This window comes from Scyliorhinus canicula, chromosome 20 (genome assembly GCF_902713615.1).
Source record: "Scyliorhinus canicula chromosome 20, sScyCan1.1, whole genome shotgun sequence".
NCBI classification, from domain to species: domain Eukaryota; kingdom Metazoa; phylum Chordata; class Chondrichthyes; order Carcharhiniformes; family Scyliorhinidae; genus Scyliorhinus; species Scyliorhinus canicula.
In genome coordinates this window covers 79507487-79532971 of record NC_052165.1, presented here as the reverse complement: position 1 = coordinate 79532971, position 25485 = coordinate 79507487, and the positions used below count along the sequence as shown (strand labels likewise).

General features: G+C 48.9%; 1 non-coding gene across 1 annotated transcript; it reads left to right on the top strand.

Annotated features, from left to right (window-relative positions):
* The first annotated feature begins 23986 nt into the window (after nucleotides 1-23986).
* trnak-cuu lies at nucleotides 23987-24059 on the top strand. Its single transcript has one exon. It is a non-coding gene; the product is annotated as a tRNA-Lys (tRNA).
* The last annotated feature ends 1426 nt before the right edge of the window (nucleotides 24060-25485 follow it).

Sequence of the window (25485 nt, the reverse complement as noted above, 5' to 3'; positions counted from 1 at the left end):
ATGATAATCTATGATTAATCTAGGACAAAGGTTCGGCACAACATCGTGGGCCGAAGGGCCTGTTCTGTGCTGTATTTTTCTTTGTTCTATGTTCTAAGAGCGACTTCCAGGCAGTCCTGGACAAATCCCAAGAATTCTGCGAGGAAGATACAAGACAAAAAGGTAAAAGAGGTGCCAACACTCACCACGAGGTAGGCTTGCAGCAACAAACGGCAGTTTTGATTTGCAGCCATCTTGGAAAAGGTGCTGCACATGCGCAGTTGCGCAAAGAGCGCACAGAACAGGAAGGTCCGTTTGCGCATGAGAGAGAAGCCATGCATGCGCAAATGCGAAAAAGGCCCCAAGTAAAGGAACAGCGATCTGCGCATGCGCAATCACTTCCTACGCTCTACGTCACATGCTTTGTGACGTCAGAGGCCCCGGTCCACACCCACTTACAGGGGAAATGTCCCAAAACACGAAAAAAAGTTTTAAAGCCGTGACAGCATTCACAAGGGAATGACAATGTCACCATTGATACTTCCATACCAGACCATATAAATTCATGAACTATTGGACTTATAACCTTTATTTCGTATTGTCTTATCCTCAAGTCATCGCAACTCTTATTTGGTCTTGTATACTATTTTATAGTCATCACAGTCATCATAACTTGTACATAGCATCACTTATCTACCTGATTTTGTTCTATTTTCTTTAACACTGCACAGAAAATATGTAACATGAGAAAAGTGGGGATGTGGTGATATGCATCACTGTAAATACACAAGGAGTTAATGTAGATACACTAGGACACTGTAAATACACAAGGGGTTAATGTAAATTCACTTAGACTAGCTAGACATTAGAGGGACACCAGAAATATCATGACACATAGACAGTCAACCAATAGGTCAGTAAGATAGGACACGACCAATGGGCATTCAAGATACACACAGAGGTGACACTACCACAGGAGGGCATTACACCAACCCATATATAAGGACACAGCACACATGATCTTCCTCATTCCAGTGGAGACACTTAGTGAGTACACATGGGTTGATTGAACACATCACACCCCCACGTGGATTGTAGCAGACTGGTTAGATAGTCTGAGTAGCTATAGCAGGATTAACAGGAGAGTCGAATCCAAGTTGGAGAATCGTTAGCAGTTTAATAAATGTGTTAAAGCTATCTCCAAGTCTGAACCTTCCTTTGTCAGAGTGCATATCAAGGAAGCAGCTTATGCTACGTCAAGAGCATAACTAATCAATCATTATTGCATTGCTGTATGCAGGAGCATGCTGTGCGCGAATTAGTCACCGTGTAGCCTACATTATAACAGTGACTACACTTCGAAAAGTACTTAATTTGCTGTAAAATGCTTTGGGATGTGAATGATGCTATATATTTTCAGGTATTCTCTCGCTTTTGAAGTTTCACTATTTACATCTGTGAAGGTCAAAGCGGAAGCATTCACCGTTGTCAGGGGAGAAGCAGCGATTTGACAGATGGTGTGCCAGTATTGAGGGCTGCCTTACTTCGCAGATGCATCTCGGGACATCTTGCTGCGGGCTGTCGGGGCCCACGGGAGATCCTGTTCTGACTGGATGGCATCATGAAACCTATCTCAGAGATCAAGCAGGTGTGACTGGAAATGGCACAGGAGGTGAGCAGTGGGAATATCGTTCCTCGCTCCTGGATACGGTGCTGCAAGAGGTTCAATAACTTTACCGGGGAGCAGGGAAGGTCTGTGGCATTCCCGCATTCATTTCACTTCCCCAGCCCTCTCCTGCATAGCACTCCTCAGGCAAACGTACCTTGCAGCTTTACCCATTCCTCTCTTTCAAGGCAAGTCCAGGCATCCCCATTTGACCCCCTCATCTTATTGCCATCTCACACACAAGGCGTTGCCCTCAGTAAATGTTGTCCTTCCATCCCATGAGCACATTCTGTTCCTCTCACACTTTCTTTCTCCTTAGGAACAGCAGAGAGGCAGAGAAGGCCCTCCAGCCATTGTGCCCCTGACCACTGCAGAGGAGGATCCACTGGAGCTAAGCTGAGCCTCTGCTGTATGAGTATTGGAGATGGGCAGATGGAGATCGCCGAGCTGCACGCTGACACAGTAGTACGTCACACAGCCACAGGGCATACAACACTCACTGATGTCCACTGGATGAAAAATGATGATTGGCACAATGATGATTAAGAATCCTCACGCCAAGTCAGTTCTGACTTATGTTGTTCATCTCCCACCGTTCTTCAGGAACTGGCATTAGAGGACAAAGACCCTGCAAGGGACAACGAATGGAGTCTACACTGAGATGTGGTGAAAAACAAAACTTATTTAACACGTTAACTATTATTCACAGCTCCAGTAGTACCCTACTAGGTTACTCTATTTATACAAAGGCACATGAACTTAGTTAAGAGTCTCCCGCCCCCTTATCGGGGGAGCCCGTATTCTGCGAGCTCCATGGGGTAGAGGATATTCACTACCTCGTAAGACCCATGCAGGTTATAACAGACCCTGAAAGAGGAAGACACTCACTCCGAGAATTGAAATGATTAAAAGTCGCCAGAGTCTCAGAAGACTCTAGGCTGCTCTCCCTACATGCGTGTGAGAGACAGAGCTGACTGGTGATTCAACCTGAGGGTCACCACAGCTCAGGTGAGGGGCAAGGTTCAGAAGATACAGAAATTGAACTCGCACACCAGTACATGACTCACCTCTCACCTTCCACCAGTTCAGATACACGCAGCTGAGCGGGGCCAAGAAAGGGTTCTCACAGTGTGAATCAAACAGCACCCAGTGAGCAGGAGCAGGTGGGGTAGACAGGTGGAAGCTGAGATTCTCTGCAGCAGGCAGCAGGACCCTCCAAGCTCTACTCGTCTGGGTGTAGATACTGAGGCTCCCGGGTGCGAGGTGGGTTTGGTGGGGCGGGGGATGGGGTGGGGGGAAGAGTGGTCATCAATGCAGCAGGAAAGGTGTGAGATACTGACTGCCTATATTTTCAGAGGCACTGTACCTGATTGGAAACCGATCGGAGGAACACATCTTCGTCGTGAGTGCTGTGATGTCTCAGGTCTTTTCGCTCATGTCCACCTCCATTGAACATCAACCACAGCAGGTGACCATATGAATGCTCAGCATTGCCCTGCACTCTCTGTCTGTGGACAGGATAGAGGAAAGCTGCGCCTTGGCCATTCAGCCCCTCATTGACAAATGTTCTCCAGCTCATGGCTGGCAGAGAAGACTGAGTGGGCCATGAGGAGGAAGGTAAAGGAAGGTCAAAGTTGTCAAGTGCCCCCACTCCTGCTCCTTTATCTCTGCCTTGGTCAAGGCCCTACAAGCTGCCTCCTGGCCGGGTGGCCCAGTCATGACCTTCAGAGGTGCAGGTGGGGCGAGATCCTCATGGGTTCCAAAACCCGCACACATCTAAACAGTCAGTTCAGGGAAATGAGTGACCTTCTCTAACTTTGTTGAAACACGTGGGCGAGGAGAAGAGAAAACTTTATTTCAGATCTTCGGTGCCCTTCCAGGGCATCAACATCCAATTGCTTCCCCTGACTTGCCAACCCCATCACCCTTGAGGAAAATGTGACCAAGGTGAGCAATGGATGTCGGTGAGAGGGATGTGCTGCTTTATAGGGGATGGGGCGGGCACAATGGGCTCAGTATGCGCATGCCAGATGGCCAGACCACCTGAGAACAGCTGAGACAGGCCTGAATGAATCTGTCCCCAGGAACCCTGGTAGCAAAGTGAGAAGCTGTAGATGCCTGACCATAGCATGTTCCTCCTCCTCCTCTGAAAGTACAGTGTGGTCCTCACGTTACTCCTCTCTGCAGTGTGACATTGTGCCAGGTGCATGTATGATTCCAGCGTGCACTGAAGGGTACCACCCACATCGGTCCAGGAATCTGACGCTCATCTTTAGCATCCCAATGGTTTGCTCAATGACCACCCTTTGTCCATGTGATTTTGAATGTATCTTTCCAGGGGATAAGTGATGAGATTTTTCACAGGTGTCATCAGCCATGTCCTTAGCGGGTAGCCCATGGCCCTCAAGGAGAATCCAGTCTCCCTGTTTTGAGATTCAAAGATCTGTAGCCGACTTGATTTATGTTGAATGTGAGGCAGCTTCCCGGGTGTAATGTTTGGACATGCCGATAATTGTTGAGCGGTTGTACACTTGCTGCACATTAATGGACAGAGTCTTAAGTCAGGATTTAACAGGGTTGCAGGGCTGGGAGGTGCAATGGGACTGAAAAATTGGGCGGTAGAGTTGGTGTGGCCACCATGTTTCCACTGTATCTGGTAGTTATCAGCAACAGAGCAGTTGGCAAAGAGCTTTACCACCCAGAGGCCGATTGAGGCCCATAAGTAACCAATTAGGAGTTGGTTAAAGGCCTATTCCCACAGCTGCTTTCATTCCCAGGGATTGATGGGATATCGATCCTGTGGGGAGACTCCCAGTTCCACCCTGGCAACTTCATGGAAGGTCTACTTTAAATGATTTGCATACTTTACTAAGTAATAGCTAAGAAAATAACAGAATAAAATCTATGCTACAGATATGAATGAAATGAAATGAAAATCGCTTATTGTCACAAGTAGGCTTCAAATGACGTTACTGTGAAAAGCCCCTATTCGCCACATTCCGGTATCTGTTCGGGGAGGTTGGTACGGGAATTGAACCGTGCTGCTGGCCTGCCTTGGCCTGCTTTAAAAGCCAGCAATTTAGCCCAGTGTGCTAAACCCCCTCTATATATCTAACTATGCTGTCTAATCTCTCTCTAATATAATGAATCACTCATCTTAACCTGACACGAACACCTTCTCCCAGAATCCCAGGAGTCAGAGAATATTTATATGACTACTCTGTGGTGCCATCTAGTGTTGAGATACATGAAGATCAATTTGTTAATCCTTTATACTCCCTACATTATACATATCACTACAAAAATGACTTTAAGCTTACCTGTTTTACGCTGCATGTTTGTCAGCAAGGCCCAGGTCAGAAGTGTGGGTGAGAAATCTGCAGCTCCAGACTAAGGTGTGTGAAAAGGAGCAGAGCGGCATTCCGATGATGATTGTCACTCCTCGGAAGATTCAATCCCATCTCTCTGCTGGCTGACTCCCGGATTTGCAATCCTGCTCGATTCACTGAAACAAAACCCCCCCCGGTGGCTCCCGGCCGCAGTACTCAAACTCAGACAGGAAATAAAGACAAGAGAAGGCTGACCAGTGTCCCAGATGCTGTCCAGGAAATACATGGTAACAGCATTAAAATTATAGACAATCGATAAAGAGGCCTTGGGTGAGTACTTGTACAAGAATTACACAACGATAGTATGCGATAATATGCAATAGTTATTAGGATGGTAAATGGTCTTTATTGCAAGGGAGCTGGAATATAAAAATAGGGAAGTCTTTATTGATGAGACCGCACCTGGTGTACAGTTTAGGACCCCTCACTTAGGATGAATATCTATGGATTGGAAAATGTTCAGAGAAGGTTCACTTGACGGTTTCCTAAGTTGAAGTGTTCATCTTGTGAGGAAAGGTTCAGCAGGTTAGACCTGTACTCATTGGAGTTTTGGAGAACGAGGGGCCAGCTTATTGAGATATATAAGATTCTGAGGAGATTTGACAGAGATTTGAGTTATGTTTCCTCATGGGGAAGATAAGACTAAGAGGCGCAGTTTAACAAGAAAGTGTCTCATTTAAGACATTTTTTTTTTCATGGAATTTACAGTACAGAAGGAGGCCATTCAGTCTATCAAGTCTGGACCGGCCCTTGGAAAAAGAGCACCGCGCTTAAGCCCTCACCTCCACCCTATCCCCGTAATCCCATATAACCTTTTTTTTTGGACAATGTTAGCATGGCCAATCCACCTAACTTGCACATCTTTAGACTGTGGGAGGAAACCGGAGCACCCGGAGGAAATCCACGCAGACACAGGAGAACGTGCGGACTCCACACAGTGACCTAGACGGGAATCTAACCTGGGACCCTGGAGCTGTGAAACAACAGTACCAACCGCAATGCTACTGTGCCGTCACAGAGATGAGGAAGAATTTTGCCGATCAACGGAATTCTCTTTCCCGGAGAGCAGTGGTGACTTGGTCACTGAATATATACAAGGCTGAGATAGACAGATTTTCAATTGACAAGGGAGTCGAGGGTTATCAAGCGGGCAAGTGGAATGCAGATAATAATAATAATTTTTTTAAAACATTTTTTAAAAATAATTTAGCGTGGCCAATCCACCTACCCATCATATCTTTTGGGGTTGTGGGGCGAAACCCACGCAAACACGGGGAGAAAGTGCAAAGATAATAATTATTACTCGTTATTATTGTCATAAGTAGGCTTACATTAACACTGCAATTAAGTTACTGTGCCCAGTCGCCACACTCTGGCGCCTGTTCGGGTACACCGAGGGAGAATTCAGAATGTCCAATTCACCGAACAAGCACGTCTTTCGGGACTTGTGGGAGGAAACCGGAGCACCCGGATGCAACCCACGCAGACACAAGGAGAACGTGCAGACTCCGCACAGTGACCCAAGACGGGAATCGAATCTGGGACCCTGGCGCTGTGAAGCAACAGTACTGACCACTGAGCTACCATGCTGCCCTTTCGCAGTCAGATCAGCCATGATCTTATTGAATAAGTGGATCAGGCTTGAAGGGCTGAATGGCTCACTCCTTGCTCCTGTTTCCCCTGTCCTTGTATAATACAGAGCAGTTAGTCACCTTGCCTATCTCCACAGTACCTTTCTGAAGAGTGTAGCATCCTGTGGTCAGACTTTGGTTCAGAATTTAATGAGCAATCTAATTAATTAAGCACAAGAGAAAATAGCTAATATAAACTGATAATATGGCCTTTCAATATAGTAAACATTATACTAACCAGCTCTTTGGTTAAAAATAGCGGCAATCTATATGCTAAACAATTACTTTGTGTTGATGATTTAATAAATTCAGGATTTGTGTAGTGTTTTCTAACAGTGGGAGCCAGCTCGTCTAACCAGTCTTTCTCCAATTCAGTTTGACCTATTTAAATCCCCTTCCTACAGTAGCTGGAGGCTGTCAAATGTAAATAGCTGCCCTTGTGAATCAGAAGTAGCTGTCAATTGTGTCCAAAACTGAGCAAATCACATTATCTTCTCAGGCTGCTGCACATTGCTCAGCATTCTCCTGGAGTAGATAGAGGTGGTAGCAGTCAGCTCTTGCCAGAACTGCTGGTTTATTGGCCAATAAAAAGGGGGCATGTGTTGATACTGCCTCCACGCGTCATCTCCTCCCAACATGCCCTCATTGGTCAGGTTTGGCCTAAGCGCTAAGAAATGAATTCAGTTGCCTCCGCTTTGACCTGTTTTTACAGCAGGAGATAATTCCACCCAGTTAAGGAGCCAGAAAGCATTATTTTCCCCGTAATCCTTCCTGGGACATCCAGCCAGGCCAGCTTTTGTTGCTTATTCCTTACTGTCCTTAAATTGAGTGTTCTGCCCATTCCAGAGGGCAGTTCAGAGTCATCCCCATTACAGTAGGTCTGGATTCACATGTAAGCCGACGTCCTTCATCAAACATGCAGGAACAAAATGGATTTTTACAAGTGATGATAGTTTTCATGAGACTGGCTTTACAATTCTAGATTTATCAAAAATATTTCTTTTAATTCCACCAGTTGCTGTGGTGACATTTCAACCCATCCCATGTTGCCAGAGCATTAGCTCCTCTGGATTAGTAGGCCAGTGCCATTAACACTACACCACACCATAATAATAATCTTTGTTATTGTCACAATCATAGAATTTACAGTGCAGAAGGAGGCCATTCAGCCCATCGAGTCTGCACCGGCTCTTGCAAAGAGCACCCTACCCAAGGTCAACAACTCCACCCTATCCCCATAACCCAGTAACCCCACCCAACACTAAGGGCAATTTTGGACACTAAGGGCAATTTATCATGGCCAATCCACCTAACCTGCACATCTTTGGACTGTGGGAGGAAACCGGAGCACCCGGAGGAAACCCACGCAGACACGGGGAGGATGTGCAGACTCCGCACAGACAGTGACCCAAGCCGGAATTGAACCTGGGACCCTGGAGCTGTGAAGCGATTGTGCTATCCACAATGCTACCATGCTGCCAATGTCACAAGTAGACTTACATGACATTGTAATGAAGTTACTGTGAAAATCCCACAGTCGCCACACTCCGCCGCCTGTTCGGGTATACTCAGGGAGAATTCAGAATGTCCAATTCATCCAACAGCACGTCTTTTGGGACTTGTGGGAGGAAACTGGAGCACCCGGAGGAGACTCACGCAGACAGGGGGAGAACTTGCAGACTCCGCACAGTGACCCAAGTCGGGAATTGAACCTGGAACCTTGGTGCTCTGAAACAACAGTACGAACCACTGTGCTACCGTGCCTCCCATTAGAATAAACATTGCCTGCCTGGTGTAGGCACCCTCTATGTGACCAGGTGCCCCAACCCATGGTTGCTTTTTACATTGTACACCAGCCAAACATGGCGGCATCTTTATATGTTCTCGATCTTGGCAAAACCAGCATGAGATTACAAGTAGACCATGAAGACAGCCAGATGGTAGAGTCACACACAGCATTTCACTGAATTATCATAGCATTTACAGTGCAGAAGGAGGCCATTCGGCCCATTAAGTCTGCACCAGCTCTTGGAAAGAGCACCCTACCCAAGCCTGAACCTCCACCCTATCCCCATAACCCAGCAACTCCACCCAACACTAAGGGCAATTTTGGACACTAAGGGCAATTTATCATGGCCAATCCACCTAACCCGCACATCTTTGGACTGTGGGAGGAAACCGGAGCACCCGGAGGAAACCCACGCACACACGGGGAGAACGTGCAGACTCCGCACGGACAGTGACCCAAGCCGGGAATCGAACCTAGGACCCTGGAGCTGTGAAGCAATTGTGCTAACCAATGTGCTACTGTGCTGCCCGAATCAAATTTTTGTTTAGATGGATTTATTATCTCTGACATTCTTTTTCGTCATTTGATGGAAATGCTGTCAGGATTGCAAGTTGTTTCACAGTGATCTAACAATTGCTCTGGAATTTATTCACCTATTTAATTTGTAATTAATAGTTTATTTGCATTTTGTTCCTTTTAATAACATCTTGTCTCCTATTCTTAAGTCTTTGAGCCCTTGGAAGATCAGTGGGTGCTAATCCTCATTCAGTACCCACCACTCTCCTCCCTCTTAAGTACTCAGTCTTCATGAGTGAGATTAGACAGTGCGTGTTAATTATTGAATGATTCAGTGTGTCAGGCAATCATGGTCCAGAATAAGCAAAGTACTGCGGATGCTGGAATCTGAAACAACAGAGAATTCTGGAAAAATCCAGCAAATGTGGCAGCATCTGTAAGGAGAAGCAGAGTTAACGTTTCAAGTCCATTTGATTCTTCTACAGAACTAAAGGGGGGGGGGGGGGGGGGGGTGAAATGTGTTGGATGTTGAACTGTGGTTGGGAGAGATTGCAACAAGATGTAGCAACCTTAAGAACATGAGATAGGTGGCCTGAGGTGGGAGTCGGGGTGAGGAGGTTGGTGGTTTGTATTAAGACAATAAAATAATGGGGTATCACAAAAGTGGTCAGGATGGAGGGGGAAGTTCAGTCGAAAGTTGTTGTACTCATTGTTGTGTCCTGAGAGCTGAAATGTGCCTTATCGAAAGATGAGATGCTGCTCCTTAAGTTTGCGTTGGGCTTCACTGGAGTATTGCAGCAGGCCAATAATAGAATTCCTACAGTGCAGAAGGAGGCCATTCAGCCCATCGTGTCTGCGCCAACCCTCCGAACAAACACCCCACCTCGGCCCACTCCCCCACTCTATACCCGCAACCTCACTTAGGTCTTTGGACACTAAGGGCAATTTAGCATGGACAACCCACCTCACCTGCACATCTATGGACTGTGGAAGGAAGCCGGAGCACCCGGAGGAAACCCACGCAGACACGGGGAGAAAGTGCAGACTCCGCACAGACAGTCACTCAAGGCTGGAATTGAACCCAGGGTCCCTGGTGCTGTGTGGTTGCAGTGCTAGCCACTGTACCACCTGTTCATGTGGGCACGAGAGCAAGATGCAGGTCTCACAACATCATGCTGGCAGGGTGGGCTCTGAATGAGCCCATCAGCCTGCAACATCGGAATTCAAGAGACCGGGACGCCCTTGAAAAAGGGCGTCCCCACTCAACATAAGAAAAATAAGAAAACGGGACCTCCCCATGGATGGACACGGGGAGCCCCACTCACCACATACACACTGCCCACCTCCCACGGAACTCTCTCCCCATGGACGTGGGGAACGCCTGTTTTCCCCAGCACTGGCCCCTGGCAGTGCCTTCTTGAAGTGCCTTCTGGCAGTGCCAGGCCACTGCTACCTGGCACTCTTTCCTGGCAGTGCCCGGGCAGTGCAAGAGGGCAGTACCCAGGGCCACTGTCTGGGTAGTGCCAGGAGTCATTGGCCGTGCATGACCATCTTCCCGCTGGGGGCTGTACTTAGCTGTGTACCCTTGCCGGGTTCTCTTCGCCAGGTCTCCATTTGTCAAAAGTTGTCATGAATCCCGACAATGTAATAGAACGGGGAATCTCACAATGATATCACAATGTATGCTAATGAGTTTAAGACCTTTCATGACGGGAATCCCATTATCTCCAAACGATGGTGCCTCAGTATCGCCCTGGTACTGCACCTGGCTGTCAGCCTCGAATACGTGCAGTCTTCTGACTCAGCAGTGAGGGAATGTTACGCACTGTGAGCCAATCTGACACTATCAGGATGCACCATGCACCTTCAATCTTGCATCTCACTCCCCTCAAGGCACCCACATTCACCCGGGGCTTGGGACGATCCACAAAGACACAGAGATTGCATTATTCTCCAAGTGACTGTGTGTGCCAGCATTTTGGAACGGAGCCCAGGGTATATTAAATTGAAACGTTCAGTTCAAATCACAGTTATGGTAACAATTCTGTAATCACTCCCATCAGGAGTAAATGTGGAAAAAGCTTTGATGCATCACAGAAATCAGCCATGTGGGACCTGCAGGTCAGAATTGAAAATAATCCTATTTACCAGGTGGTGTCTGGTAAGCAGGGCTTCACTGTGTGATTTGAATTCATTTAGAAATGCCAGAGAAAATGTCTCCATTTGGAAAAGAAATTCCTCCTTGTAGGAGCGGTGTTCTCTTGCAGCCTGACTGATGGGGTGGCTGCTGGGTGACACGGTGTTATCACCATGGTCACAGGGGAGTGAACCCACGGGTCAGAGCTGCCACTGAACTTAACTCTGACTGACATTCATTTGCTGGTCTGAGGTTATGGGGTTGACCCACGTGGCAAAAGGAAAGAGCAGACGTTGGTGGGGGGGGGGGGGGGGGGGGGGGGGAGAGCACACTTTCCAAGATTGGAGCCGGATTTGAGTGTTGGGAAGGAGCTTTCCTTGGGAACATAGGAACACTGGGATGACATGGTGGCACAGTGGTTAGCACTGCTGCCTCACAGCGCCAGGGACACGGGTTCAATTCCAGCTTTGGATGACTGCCTGTGTGGAGTTTGCACGTTCTCCCTGTGTCTGCGTGGGTCTCCTCCGGATGCTCCGGTTTCCTCCCACAGTCCAAAGATGTGCAGGATAAGGGGATTAGTCATGATAAGTTTCCCGATTCTATCCAGGGATGTGCAGGTTCGGTGGGTGGCCATGCCATGTTGCTCCTTGGTGTCCAAAACGTTAGTTGGGATTTTAGGATTACAGGGACAGGGCAGGGGGTAGTGGGCCCAGATAGGGTGCTCTTTCAGAGTGTTGGTGTAGACTCGCTGGGCCAAATGGCCTCCTTCTGCACTGTAGGGATTCTATGATTCTATGATAGGACTTAGGAACAGGACTAGCCCCTTCAACCATTCAAGCCTCCTCTGCCACTCCATAAGATAGTGGCCGATCTGATCGTGGTCTCAAATTTGCTTTCCAGTCTGCCCCCTGCACCCCCCCCCTCCCCCGCACCTCCTCGTCCCCCCCTTACAGCCTTTGACTCCCTTGTCCATCAAAAATATAGGAACAAAAATATTGGAATACTAATAGTGCTGTGTCAGAGCTGGGAGTGATTGAGGGTGGCACTTGAAGCAGAAGGTATTCCATTCCACAGCACTAATATTTTTCGTCTTGACGAGCACAAAGGATTTTGTTTGAAGAAAAAAAAAGCTTTTGAGTTAGCCGAACTGGAAATAAATGTCTTTTGCTTCTTGGCAACCTGTTTGATAACTAAATAAAATGCACCAGTTGAGAATTATTCATCACTTGTGGCAGTGTGGGCAGATGTTACTCTCTATAAGACACCGGAATGCACCATGCCGCTGAGAATTTGTTGAGACAAGTTCATTGAATGTACTTGCAGTCCCATTGTAATGATTTACCTTATCCCACAGGCCCATTGGCAGCTGAATGGTTCATCAGCAAAGAGCTCACATACAAGCTTCAGTCTCAGCAAAAGAACAGTCAGTTTTGACAACTGTTTCTCAGTGAGCTCAATCAGAGAGTGGAGCGGATAAAACCTCACGTGGGTGGACTGTTTGAAAGAGGCTGAGGAACGGGCAAAGAATTCGATTCAGGAACATGTGGAGGCCAGGCACAGAGATTCAGGAAAGGGTCAGGTGCTTGTCGATTTACCCCAGCAAAGTATTCAGTGAGTATTCACTGAAGAATGTTCCCGATGGTGGGGGTGTACAGAACCAGGGGTCACAGTCTGAGGATACGGGGGAGACCATTTAGGACAGAGATGAGGAGATGTTTCTTCATCCAGAGAGTGGAATTCGTTACCACAGGAAATAGTTAAGGTCAAATCATAGTTGGCGCAATCGAACGCAGTGTGGCCAGTGAATGCCGGCAGTGCCCTCTCATGGGCTTCCCAATTGTCTTCACACCTTATGTGTTCCGCGTCCTCATGTACTCAAGTTCCGTGAAGATTCGGAGTCCAAATCTCACCCACAAGGGGTGGGACCAAGGTTTAACGGCACCCAAGGTGCCTCCCGGGCCATTGGAGACCTCTGGAAGGTCAGGGTAAGTGCAGGGTGGCTCCATGGCCCTCCACCCAGGACATGGGCACCTTGGCACTGCCATCCTGGCATGGCCAAGGTGGCATAATGGCACTGCCAAGCTGGCAGAAGTACCGCCTAGGTGGCAGTTCAAAGCAGGTACCAGGGTGGCACTGCCATGGCCCAAGAGAGTCCATGCCCATGAACAAATGTGAGATAATGCATTTTGGAAAGTCTAATGCAGGTAGGGAATATACAGTGAATGGTAGAACCCTCAAGAATATTGACAGAGATATCTAGGTGTACAGGTCCACAGGTCACTGAAAGGGGCAACACAGGTGGAGAAGGTAGTCAAGAAGGCATACGGCATGCTTGCCTTCATTGGCTGGGGCATATAGTATAAAATTTGGCAAGTCATGTTGCAGCTGTATAGAACCTTAGTCAGGCCACACTTGGCGTATAGTGTTCAATTCTGGTCGCCACACTACCAGAAGGATGTGGAGGCTTTAGAGAGGGTGCAGAAGAGATTTACCAAGATGTTGCCTGGTATGGAGGGCATTAGCTATGAGGAGGGGTTGAATAAACTCAGTTTGTTCTCACTGGAACAACGGAGTTGAGGGGCGACCTGATAGAGGTCTACAAAATTATGAGGGGCATAGACAGAGTGGATGGTCAGAGACTTTTTCCCAGGGTGGAGGGGTCAATTACTAGTGGGCATAGGTTTAAGGTGCGAGGGGCAAGGTTTAAAGGAGATGTACGAGGCAAGTTTTTTTACACAGCGGGTAGTGGATGCCTGGAACTCGCTGCCGGGGGAGGTGGTGGAAGCAGGGACGATAGTGACATTTAAGGGGCATCTTGACAAATACATGAATAGGATGGGATTAGAGAGATACGGACCCCGGAAGTGCCGAAGATTTTAGTTTAGACGGGCAGCATGGTCGGCATAGGCTTGGAGGGAAGATGGGCCTATTCCTGTGCTGTACTTTTCTTTGTTCTTTGTTCTTTTGAATGGAGGGTGAAAGGGGCTTTGAAGGGTGGGGGTGTGCAGGGCAGGCGGGAGATTAGGAGGGTAATATGTGGGGGTCCTGGAAGGGAGGGGGTGCTGTTAGGGGGCTTGAAGGGGCCTGAAGTGGGGGGGGGGACCACATAGCGGGGCGTCCTCATTTGGGGGATGTGGGGTAGTGCCCATTTGTGTGGGGGGGGGGGGGGCAACATTGCCTATGGTTGGGGGTCTGAGGAAGCCGCAAGCTCACTTAAAGATCAGGGCACCATTTCAAAATGGCGGCCCGATCTTGGCGTTCAGGGCCGGGATTCTCCCCTACCATGCGGGGCGGGGGGGGTCCTGGTGGGATGGAGTGGCGTAAACCAATTCTCTGCACATTTAGGGGCTAGGCCCGCGCCGGAGTGGCTCCCGCTCCGGTGGCTGGCATGAACGTCCTTTGGTGCCCCGCCAGCCGGGGCCGAAAGGCCTTCGCCGGCTGGCTTAAGTCCGCGCATGCGCTGGAGCGTCAGCTGCTGCTGATGTCATACCGGCGCATGCGCAGGGGAGGGGGTCTCTTCCGCCCCCGCCATGGTGAAGGCCGTGGTGGGGCGGAAGAAAAAGTGTGCCCCCACGGCACAGGCCCACCCGCCGATCGGTGGGCCCCGATAGCAGGCCAGGCCACCGTGGGGGCACCTTCCCGGGGCCAGATCGCCCCGCGCCACCCCCAGGACCCCGGCGCCCGCCCACGCCGCCAATCCCGCCGGCACCAGACGTGCTTTGATTCCGCCGCGGGCGGCTCGCCGACTGGCGCGGTGCGGCGCGATTCCCGCCCTCGCCGATTCTCGGGTGGCGGAGAATTCGGGCCACGGCGTGGGGGGGATTGACGCCGGCCCCGGGCAATTCTCCGCCCCAGCTCCCTATTGCTAAAAATGTTTTTAAATGTGGGGTAAACCTGTGTGAAACTCCCCAGGGTCCAAAGAATGACTAAGTGTGGTAATGAGTGGGAATTGCCATGATCTTCCCGGTGCTCGGCCCAAAGGGGCCGGCTAAGTAATTCAATGTCAATTGAGCCACAAATGAAGGCTCGGCAGCTGATTCACCGGGACCGCTCTCGCCAACCCCCCTGTTAACAGCACCGAGCAGCACTTAAGCTGCACTTGCTCAGCCAACCCTAACCAGCTTGCAACAATGCCGCTGAGGAGACCTGCCCCAAGATTCGGAGATGCTGACCTGCAGAGGTTCCTGGATGTGGTGGAGGCCAGGAGGGACGTCCTGTTCCCCCGAGGGTCCCAGAGAGTCAGCCACAAGGCAGCCAGTGCAGCCTGGAATGAGGTGGCGGCAGCTGTCAGCTCGGGCACTGTGATCCGGGATCCTGGTGCAGGACGAAGGTCAACGACCTATACCCGGCAGCACAATTGGAGTGGACACCAATGCCCCCCCCCTCCTCCAAGGGATCACCCACCCTCCAACTTCCGATGGGACCCCCAACCCTCCCTCCCCCTTCCCCCTCAACTTCCCGTACATACACCCGCTCCCACCACTGTGAACCACGTATGTGGCTAAATAATGCCCTCTCCGTCTCTCCTCAGGAAAAGTTCTTCCATAATCAGCAGGAGAGGGCTCAGACCGGGGGAGGGGTGCCAGACATGGGGCGGGATTCTCGGACCCCCCGCCGGGTCGGAGAATCGCTGGGGGACGGTGTGAATCTCACCCCCGCCGGCTTCCGAATTCTCCGGCGCCGGGGATTTGGTGGGGGCGGGAATTGTGCCGTGCCAGTCGGCGGCCGCTGGCAGTGGCCCCCCCCGGCGATTCTACGGCCCGTGTTCCCGCCTGTTTTCAGCCTGTCTCACCGGCGTATATTAAATTAGGTAGTTGCCGGCGGGACCTGACTGAGCGTGCGGCCTCCGGGTACTAATCGCCGCCAGTGTGACCACTTGCCGGGGAGGCCGCAGAATGACGTGAGGCCGTTGGATAAGGTGTTGCTCTCGTCAATTGTATGGAAATAGGGCTTAAGTGGTGATAATTAATTTCTCACCAGGAAGAGGCGCAATACCGATTTCCCGTACGGGAGCGGGCCGGATGCATCGCAAACCGTTTGGCGCCTGACACGGATCTCGATTTTGGCCTCTGCCGGCTATTCACTGGCCTCATTACGCTGAGCAGGAGTGTAACGAGGCCGGACAATCACACCCTAAGTGTCAGTGAATAGCGGTGGAGGACACACCGGCAGAGCTGGTGGGAAGCTCCCTGAAAAAGCCACCACAAATAAATTTAGAAATTGTTCCAGAGAATCATGCTGTTAGAATCATAGAATCATAGAATTTACAGTGCAGAAGGAGGCCATTCTGCCCATCGAATCTCTTGGAAAGTGCTCCCTACTAAAACCCAAGCCTCCACCCTATCCCCGTAACTCAGTAACCCCAGCTCACCTTTTTTGGACACTAAGGGCAATTTATCATGGTCAATCCACCTAACCTGCACATCTTTGGACTGTGGGAGGAAACCGGAGCACCCTGAGGAAACCCACACAGGCACGGGGAGAATGTGCAGACTCCGCACAGGCAGTGACCAAGCCAGGAATCGAATCGGATGTGAAGCAACTGTGCTAACCACTGTGCTACCGTGCTGCCCTGGATATAGCACTTGGGGCGATGGGGACCAAAGGAGATGGGGGGAAAGTGGGATTAGGCTATTGAGTTGGATGATTAGCCATGATTATAATGAATGGCAGAGCAGGCTCAAAGGGCTGAATGGCCTCCTGTGCCCCTACTTTCTATGTTTCTATGTTTGAAGAGGCACTTTAAATGAGGCATTGAAATGAGGCCTGATCTGCCCTCTTGGATGGATTTAAAAAATCACATGGCACTTTTTGAAAAACAGGCAGGGGGGAGTGACCTCCAATGACTTGTCTCATTTATCTTTTAATCATCTTAAAAATACATAGGAGCCTACTATGCTCAAATTAGTTATCAGGTTTTCTATTTTTTTATAAATTTAGCATACCCAATTCATTTTTTCCAATTAAGGGGCAATTTAGTGTGGCCAATCGACCTAGCCTCCACATCTTCGGGTTGTGGGGGTGAAACCCACGCAAACACGGGGAGAATGTGCAAACTCCACACGGAGAGTGACCCAGAGTCGGGATCGAACCTGGGATCTCGGCGCCATGAGGCAACAGGGCTAACCCACTGCGCCACCGTCCTGCCCATCAGGTTTTCTATATTATAACAGCAAAAGCACTTTGAAAAGTACATCATTGGCCGTGAAGTGCTTTGGGCTGTCCAGAGAGGAAAACATAAATAAAAGCCTTTCTTTAAGTTAATGACCAGGAAGCAAGCGGTAGAAAGCAGAAAGTATTAATTTAACAAGACATAAAGTCTGCCCACGACAGTAACTACTTACACTTCACAGTCCCCATTGGAACGTGGCGGTCCCTGCTCAGGCCGGCTTTTATTGCGTCATAGAGGTTTTTCAGCACGGAATGAGGCCCTTCGGCCCGTCATGTCCAGGCCAGCCATCGAGCACCCATCTACTGCCATCCCATTTTCCAGCATTTGATCTGTCGGCTTGTGTGCTACACCATTTCAAATGCTCATCTAAATGCTTCTCAGTGTTTGGGGCAGCACGGTAGCATTGTGGATAGCACAATCGCTTCACAGCTCCAGGGTCACAGGTTCGATTCCGGCTTGGGTCACTGTCTGTGCGGAGTCTGCACATCCTCCCCGTGTGTGCGTGGGTTTTCTCCGGGTGCTCCGGTTTCCTCCCACAGTCCAAAGATGTGCAGGTTAGGTGGATTGGCCATGATAAATTGCCCTTAGTGTCCAAAATTGCCCTTAGTGTTGGGTGGGGTTACTGGGTTATGGGGATAGGGTGGAGTTGTTGACCTTGGGTAGGGTGCTCTTTCCAAGAGCCGGTGCAGACTTGATGGGCTGAATGGCCTCCTTCTGCACTGTAAATTCTATGAAACCTATGAGGGTTCCCTCCTCTACCACTCTCTCAGGCAGCGAGTTCCTGATTCCGACTACCCTCTGCCTCTGGTTGAAAATGTCTTTACACACATCCCCTCTGAACCTTCTTTTCTTTACCACCACAATTTTGCCTTGCCCGTAGCTGGGTGGGCCTGCCCCCCCACTTCCGGGGAAGCCTGATTTATTTCCCTGAGGAATGCACCACGGGGAAACCAATTACTGCTTCCCCCGTGGGCCTCATGGGTCTTTTCTTTTATCAGTTGACACTTACTCACCAGTAAGCTGCTCAGTTCAGGCTTCACCAGGACCACTCATCTTCAAGCTCCCTCACAGTCTCGGTGCAAAAGAAAGAAAAGCTGAATAGTTTGTGGATTGGATTGGAACATGGTATCTTCCCATGAATATGCTGCTCTTGCCCTTCTAGATGGCAGAGGTCACAGGTTGGGAGGTGATGTTGAAGGTATCTCTGTGAGTTCCTGAAGTGCATTTTGGAGATGGAACACACGGCTGCTACTGTGCATCAGTGGTGGAGGGAGCGACTGTTTGTGGAAGGGGTGCCAGTGAAGTGGGCTGCTCTGTGCTGAATGGTGTCAAGCTTCTTGAGTGTTGTTGGAGCTGTACTCATCCAGGCAAGTGGAGAGTATTCCATCAAACTCCTGACTTGTGCTTTGTAGATGGTGGGCAGGCTTTGGGTGGCCAGGAGGTAAGTTACTCTCTGCAGAATTCCCAACCTCTGACCTGATCCTGTAGCTAAAATATTTATATAGCTGGTCCACTTCAGTTTCTGGCTAATGTTGATGGCAAATTAAGTATCAATGGTAATACAATTTAATTTAAATGGTACCACTGGACATTTTCTTGTTCGGGATTATTGTCTGGCACTTGTTTGGTATGCATGGTACTTGCTACTTTCCATTTATCAGCCCAAGCTTGAATGTTGTCCAGATTTGCTGCATTTGAATATAAGACCATAATACATAGGGAGCAAAATTAGGCCATTCGACGTATTGAGTCTGCTACGCCATTCAATTATAGCTGATATAGTTCTCATCTCCATTCTCCTGGATTCTCTCCATAACCCCGATCCACTTATTAATCAAGAACTTATCTATCTCTGTCTTAAAGACACTCAGTGATTTGGCCTCCAGAGCTTTCTGCAGCTGAGTTCCATAGATTCACCACCATCTGGCTGAAGAAATTCCTCCTCATCTCTGTTTTAATGGATCGTTCCTTCAGTCTGAGGCTGTGTCCTCGGGTTCTAGTTTTACCTACTAGTGGAAACATCCTCTCCACGTCCACTCTATCCAGGCTTCTCAGTATCCTGTTAATTTCAATAAGATCCTCCCCTCATCCTTCTAAACTCCAACGAGTACAGACCCAGAGTCCTCAACCGTTCCTCATATGACAAGCTCTTCATTCCGGGGGTCGTCCTTGTGAACCTCCTCTGGACCCATTCCAATGCCAGCACATATGGGGCCCAAACTGCTCACAATACTCCAAATGGGGTCTGACCAGAGCCTTATACAGCCTCAGAAGTACCTCCCTGGTCTTGTATTCGAGCCCTCTTGGCATGAATTCTTCAGCATCTGATGAATTGTTAATGGTGCTGAACATTGTGCAAACAGCAGTGAGCATTCCCATTTCTCAACATTTGAAGGACGGAAGGACATTGATGAAGCAGCTGAAGATGGTTGGATATAGGACACTACCCTGAAGAACTGCTGCAGCAAATGTTTTAGTACTGTGACAATTGGCATCCAATAACCACAACTATCTTCCTTTGCATTGGATATAACCCCCAAACAGGCATTCCCCTGATTCCCATTGACACCAGTTGTACTACAGATTTCCTTAATCCCATATTCAGTCAAATATTGCCTTGATGCCGCTTCACCTCTGGAATACAGTTCGGTTTCACATGTTTGAACCAAAACATTCATGAGTCCTAGAGCTGGGTGATCCTATTGGAATGTGACAGCACTGTTGCAATGCCTTCCATCAATATTTTCATGATTGTTTTCTGAACTCAGTGATGTCGGCACTGTACGTTCCCTGAACAATAGTATGAGTGCCCTGTGTGCTCTCTGAACCCGGGCTGTCATTGGTATACATCCTCTGAAATCAGATCTGTGAGTGAGTCCTGTGTGTTTGCGAATGCCGTCAATGTGCACGTCTGTTGTCTCTGTACTCAGGATTGTTAGCACTGCGATTGCAAAGAGCTCAGCAGTATAGGTGTTGAGTGTTCCCTGAATTTGATAATGTGCTTGCACTGGGTTCTTGGAACCCAGCAGTCTGAGCGCTTATCTTCTGTCTGAAAATAGAAAAGTGCCGTGTCTGAGCTCTGTAGTCTGTCTGGTATTGGCCGGGACTTTCTGCCCCCCTCCCATTCCCCCCCCCCCCCCCCCCCCCCCCCCGCTCCCCCCCCCCCCCCCGCCCTCTCCGTGGCAGGGCCTGCTGCAGTGGATGCAGTGGGTCAGCCAAACTCTTGACTTTCAATTGATGCGCGATCAATGAACACAGAAACGAAGGAGTCCGAATCGAAGGCTTTAATCTACAAGAAGTGTGCCCAGCAGCAGGAGTACAGAAATTACCTGGCTGCTGGGAAAACACGGGTTATTATACCCCGCCTCATAGGCGGAGCTACCTTCATCTCGACCAATGAGAAGACAACACTTGGGCCAATGGGCAGCGAGCCTTCTACACCAATAGCAGCTCACACTCCCAGGTGCCGTAATACCCCTAGTCATACTACCACACAATGCGAATATATGATTCCAGTGGTGAGTGAGGCCATATAATCCCACCCAATGACTGGTCAAGTACTCATCGCAATGACCATTAAGTAAACAGCATCAATTTTCACCTTTCAGACAAAGCGTTGGGCTTTACTTGTCCTCCAAGGGAGTCAAACAAAAATCATTACTGTTCTGGCATTTACATTCACTCTGGTTAAGCGCTTCATCTCTTTACTACAACCATGACCATTCCCATAGCCTTTTACTCCATAACATCTTTGTCACATCTTTGTCCACCCTCTAAGCTATCCGAGACTATCCCTTTTGTTCTTCCTCTCCCTCCCTCCTCTTGACAGCACATAAGGCCATCAGAGATCCACCCTCCTTCCATTCTGAAGAAGAGTGTGATGAATGTAGAAATTGATGCATGTTATATTTCTTATTTGTGTCAGTAATGTTATTAAAAATACTGGTTTAAACTACATGCAGGCAGTGTGCCTGCTAAAGCTATAATTAAAGAGTTGTAAAAGGTGAGGTAATCATTCATTCCAACCACTTACTTGGTTACAGGTAAAGGGCTAATGGGATATTGTTATGATTGGTGGAGATTCCCTGGAGGGTAGATAATTTATGAGGGATTGTATTTAGCCCGAGCTAAGCATGGGATTTAGTGAGATACAGATGATGTAACTAATGGGAGATGTGTCTGTAGATTTGCAGTCTGTTGTAGGATTTTAAGTTGAATGGCAGTTTAGCCAAATGTTGGTAGGTTGAGCAGAAGTGTATTGGACCTGCTCTTGAAAGGAACTCTCTCCAAATGTTTCTACACAGCTAAGCAAGTAACCTGCTTTGTTAACTTTATTTATTTGAACTATGTTCGGTTGTTTAATTGGAATTAATGGTGGGGGGGTGGGGGAGATATCACGTTCAAGTTTTTTCCCCTTTGTTTAAGAACCGTTTAACTGATAATTGTAAAGCTATTTCTTTGATGCTAATATGGTTAATTCTATGTTTAAGTTAAACGTTTGTTTTAACATAAAAGATACCTATTGGTCAGAGTCACCACTCCTGGGGTGAAGTAGCGTTTCCTACAGTCTTATAAATAGAAAAACGTTTTGTGGTTCTCGTCCGGATCCTAAGAAAAGTTGGGGTCTGGTCTGGAATCCTATCAAGTGTCATATTGAACTCAAAATGTTGACGGGGCGTTCTGGCCCGGGTCCCACTATGGAGGTTGCAGCGAGTCGTCTAAATGTCCATTGATTTCTACGGGACGGAGATCCCGCTGTTAACTCTGTTTCTCTCTCCCCAGGTGCTGTGTATTTGCAGTACTTTCTGGTTTTTATTATAGAAATCTGATCACATCAACTCGTGGTTCCAATGCACGCAACCAACATTGATAGGGAAAGAAAGAGAGCGAGAGCTCTCTGGAGATTCAGACAGAAACACACACAGCCGTGAGTATGGCAATGTCAACTCATATCACTTGTACTGTAGAATAATATCAGTAACTTGTAAGTGTATCTCCCCATACAACAGTGGTCGGGATGTGTAGTTGGCTATTTTCTGATGCAGGGTGTGTAGGAAATAGATCTAGTAGGAAACAAATAGTAGGAAATAGGGGGCAGCACGGTAGCATGGTGGTCAGCATCAATGCTTCACAGCTCCAGGGTCCCAAGTTCAATTCCCGGCTGGGTCACTGTCTGTGCGGAGTCTGCACATCCTCCCCGTGTGTGCGTGGGTTTCCTCCGGGTGCTCCGGTTTCCTCCCACAGTCCAAAGATGTGCGGGTTAGGTGTATTGGCCAGGCTAAATTGCCCGTAGTGTCCTAAACAAATAAGGTTAATGGGGGTTGTTGGGTTACTGGCGTAGGGTGGATGCGTGGGCTTGAGTAGGGTGGTCATTGCTCGGCACGGCATCGAGGGCCGAAGGGCCTGTTCTGTGCTGTACTCTTCTAATTCTAATTCTAATCTCTCTCCCAGGAATACTCTATTCTCTTCAGGTATGTACTTCACGTAAGATAAACCAGTTAATTGATTAATGATCAGCATAATCTCATGAGAATGCTTTTCAGTCCCACGTCCGAAGGCAGACCCTTGAGGCATGTGCAAGATCATTTCATTCTTTGCACATAACAATGCGTTTATGTTGCAATCCCTGGGTCATGCTATTGTTTAACTAGATAGTGAAAGAAAGGAGAGAGATCAACTATACTTGCATTTATCGAGCGCTTTTTTCCATTTCAGACAGTCAATTAAAGTGTATATTGGGCTGTGAAGGCATATTCTTGATCATAAGGGACGTTAGATCCACTTATTTAACTGACAGATGACAAACAGGAAAAAGAAAATCAGCTCCAGATCCATAAAATCTGTAAGAGATGTGCAAGTTAGAATAGGTTGCCGAGGCTTCAAGCACAGATTGTCAGAGCTGGCTCCAGACATCTGTCCAGTTTGGAACCCTGCTCGGCACGTGAGACATTCCTATGTTATTGGTGACAGTGTAAATGTTACTGGGCCAGTAATCCAGGGCTCGGACTAATGCTTTGGAGATAGGAGTTCAAATCCCATCATGACAACTGGTGGAACTTACATTGAATTAATAAATCTGGAATTGAGAGCTCAGGAATGGTTACCGCAAAACTACCTAATAATAATAATAATCACTTATTGTCACACGTAGGCTTCAATGAAGTTACTGTGAAAAGCCCCTAGTTGCCACATTCCGGCGCCTGTTCGGGGAGGCCGGTACGGGAATTGAACCCGCGCTGTAGGCATTGTTCTGCACTGTGCTAAACCAGCTCCAGTTTCTTTCGACTGTTTTAAAAACCCGTCTGGTTCACTAATGATCTTTAGGGAAGGAAATCTTCCATCCCTACCTGGTCTGGCTTACATCTACAGCAATGTGGTTGACTCTTAACTGCCCTCCGAAATGGGTTATAAAGTCGCTCGTTTCAAAGGCAATTAATCCCTAATTTTCACAATCGCAAATCTTGTCTGGGATGCCCACATCTCAAGAAAAATAACAAACAAAAACTGTCCTAACAGCCTTCTTCAGTGTGAGTGCTAACTAATGGCAAAGTCACTGAGCTCAGTTGTCACGGAAACCGGGCTGAATCTGCCCAGACTCATTTCATGTCGAATCTTCGCAGAGTTTCATGCTCTCACTCTGGGCATAGAAATTAAAGGACAGTTCAAAACAAACTGCAGCATAAGTTGTCAACAATTCAAAGAAATCAGCCCGGTTAGCTCAGTCGGTAGATCATGGGACTCTTAATCCCAGGGTCGTGGGTTCGAGCCCCACGTTGGGCGCTTATTTTAAGGGCAGCACGGTAGCATTGTGGATAGCACAATCGCTTCACAGCTCCAGGGTCCCAGGTTCGATTCCGGCTTGGGTCACTGTCTGTGCGGAGTCTGCACATCCTCCCCGTGTGTGCGTGGGTTTCCTCTGGGTTCTCCGGTTTCCTCCCACAGTCCAAAGATGTGCAGGTTAGGTGGATTGGCCATGATAAATTGCCCTTAGTGTCCAAAATTGCCCTTAGTGTTGGGTGGGGTTACTGGGTTATGGGGATAGGGTGGAGGTGTTGACCTTGGGTCGGGTGCTCTTTCCAAGAGCCGGTGCAGACTCGATGGGCCGCATGGACTCCTTCTGCACTGTAAATTCTATGCAATTCTATGATAATCTATGAAATGTGAACGTGGGCACTTTTCTGCAGTCTGATTTTGACTGGAGGGAGGCTGCTGTGATGTATGCAGGAATTTCAGATGTATTGTATTATAGGAATTTGGTGCAGTAAAGGTTAAAAGCCTGTGATAGAGTGTGTTTGACTGCTGCAAACATGTTTTAAAAGAAGTCCTAATTTGAAAGATAAGAATATTTTTGGAGTCAGGGGTGCAGTTATACCATTGTAAAATGCTTGGGCTAAGGGAATTTTGTTTTGATTAAGGTGATTCCCTGTGACGTTAATTAGATTTCAGCTTGGTATGGTGGTGACGTTGCTGGGTGGATGTAAGCCACCAGGCATTTTGTAGGAAAAGCAGGTCAGTGTGGTTCTGGATGAAGCTGTGAGATTCTGCTCTCTGCAGTTTAGTCAAAAAGGATCTGGGCCGGGATTCTCCCCTACCTGGCGGGATGAGGGTTCCCGGCGTGATGGAGTGGCGTGAACCACTCCGGCGTCGAGCCGCCCCAAGTCTCCACACCTTTAGTGGCCAAGCCCTCGGCCCGTGCCGGATTGGTTTGTGCTCCGCTGACTGGCGTGGAAGGCCTTTGGCGCCACGCCAGCCGGGGCCGCAGGGACTTCGCCGGCCGGCGGAAGTCCGCTCATGCGCCAGAGCATCAGCGGCTGCTGACATCATCCCCGCACATTCGCAGGGGAGGGGGTCACTTCCGCCACTGCCTTGGTGAAGACTATGACGAAGGTGGAAGGAAAAGAGTGCCCCCACGGCACAGGCCCACCCGCCAGGATTGCAGGCAGGCCATCGTGGGGGCTCCTCCCGGGGCCAGATCACCCCGCGCCCCCCCCCCCAGGAACTTGGAGCCCGCCCGCGCCACCTGCTCCCGCCGGTAAGGTAGGTGGTTTGATCCATGATAGCGGGAGAAGCATGACAGTGGCGGGACTTTGGCCCATCGCGAGCTGGAGAATCGCCGGGGGGGCGGGAGCACACCGACCGGCGCGGAGCAATTCCCGCCCAGCCGAATCTCCGGTGCCAGAGAATTCGGGACACGGTAGGGGCGGGT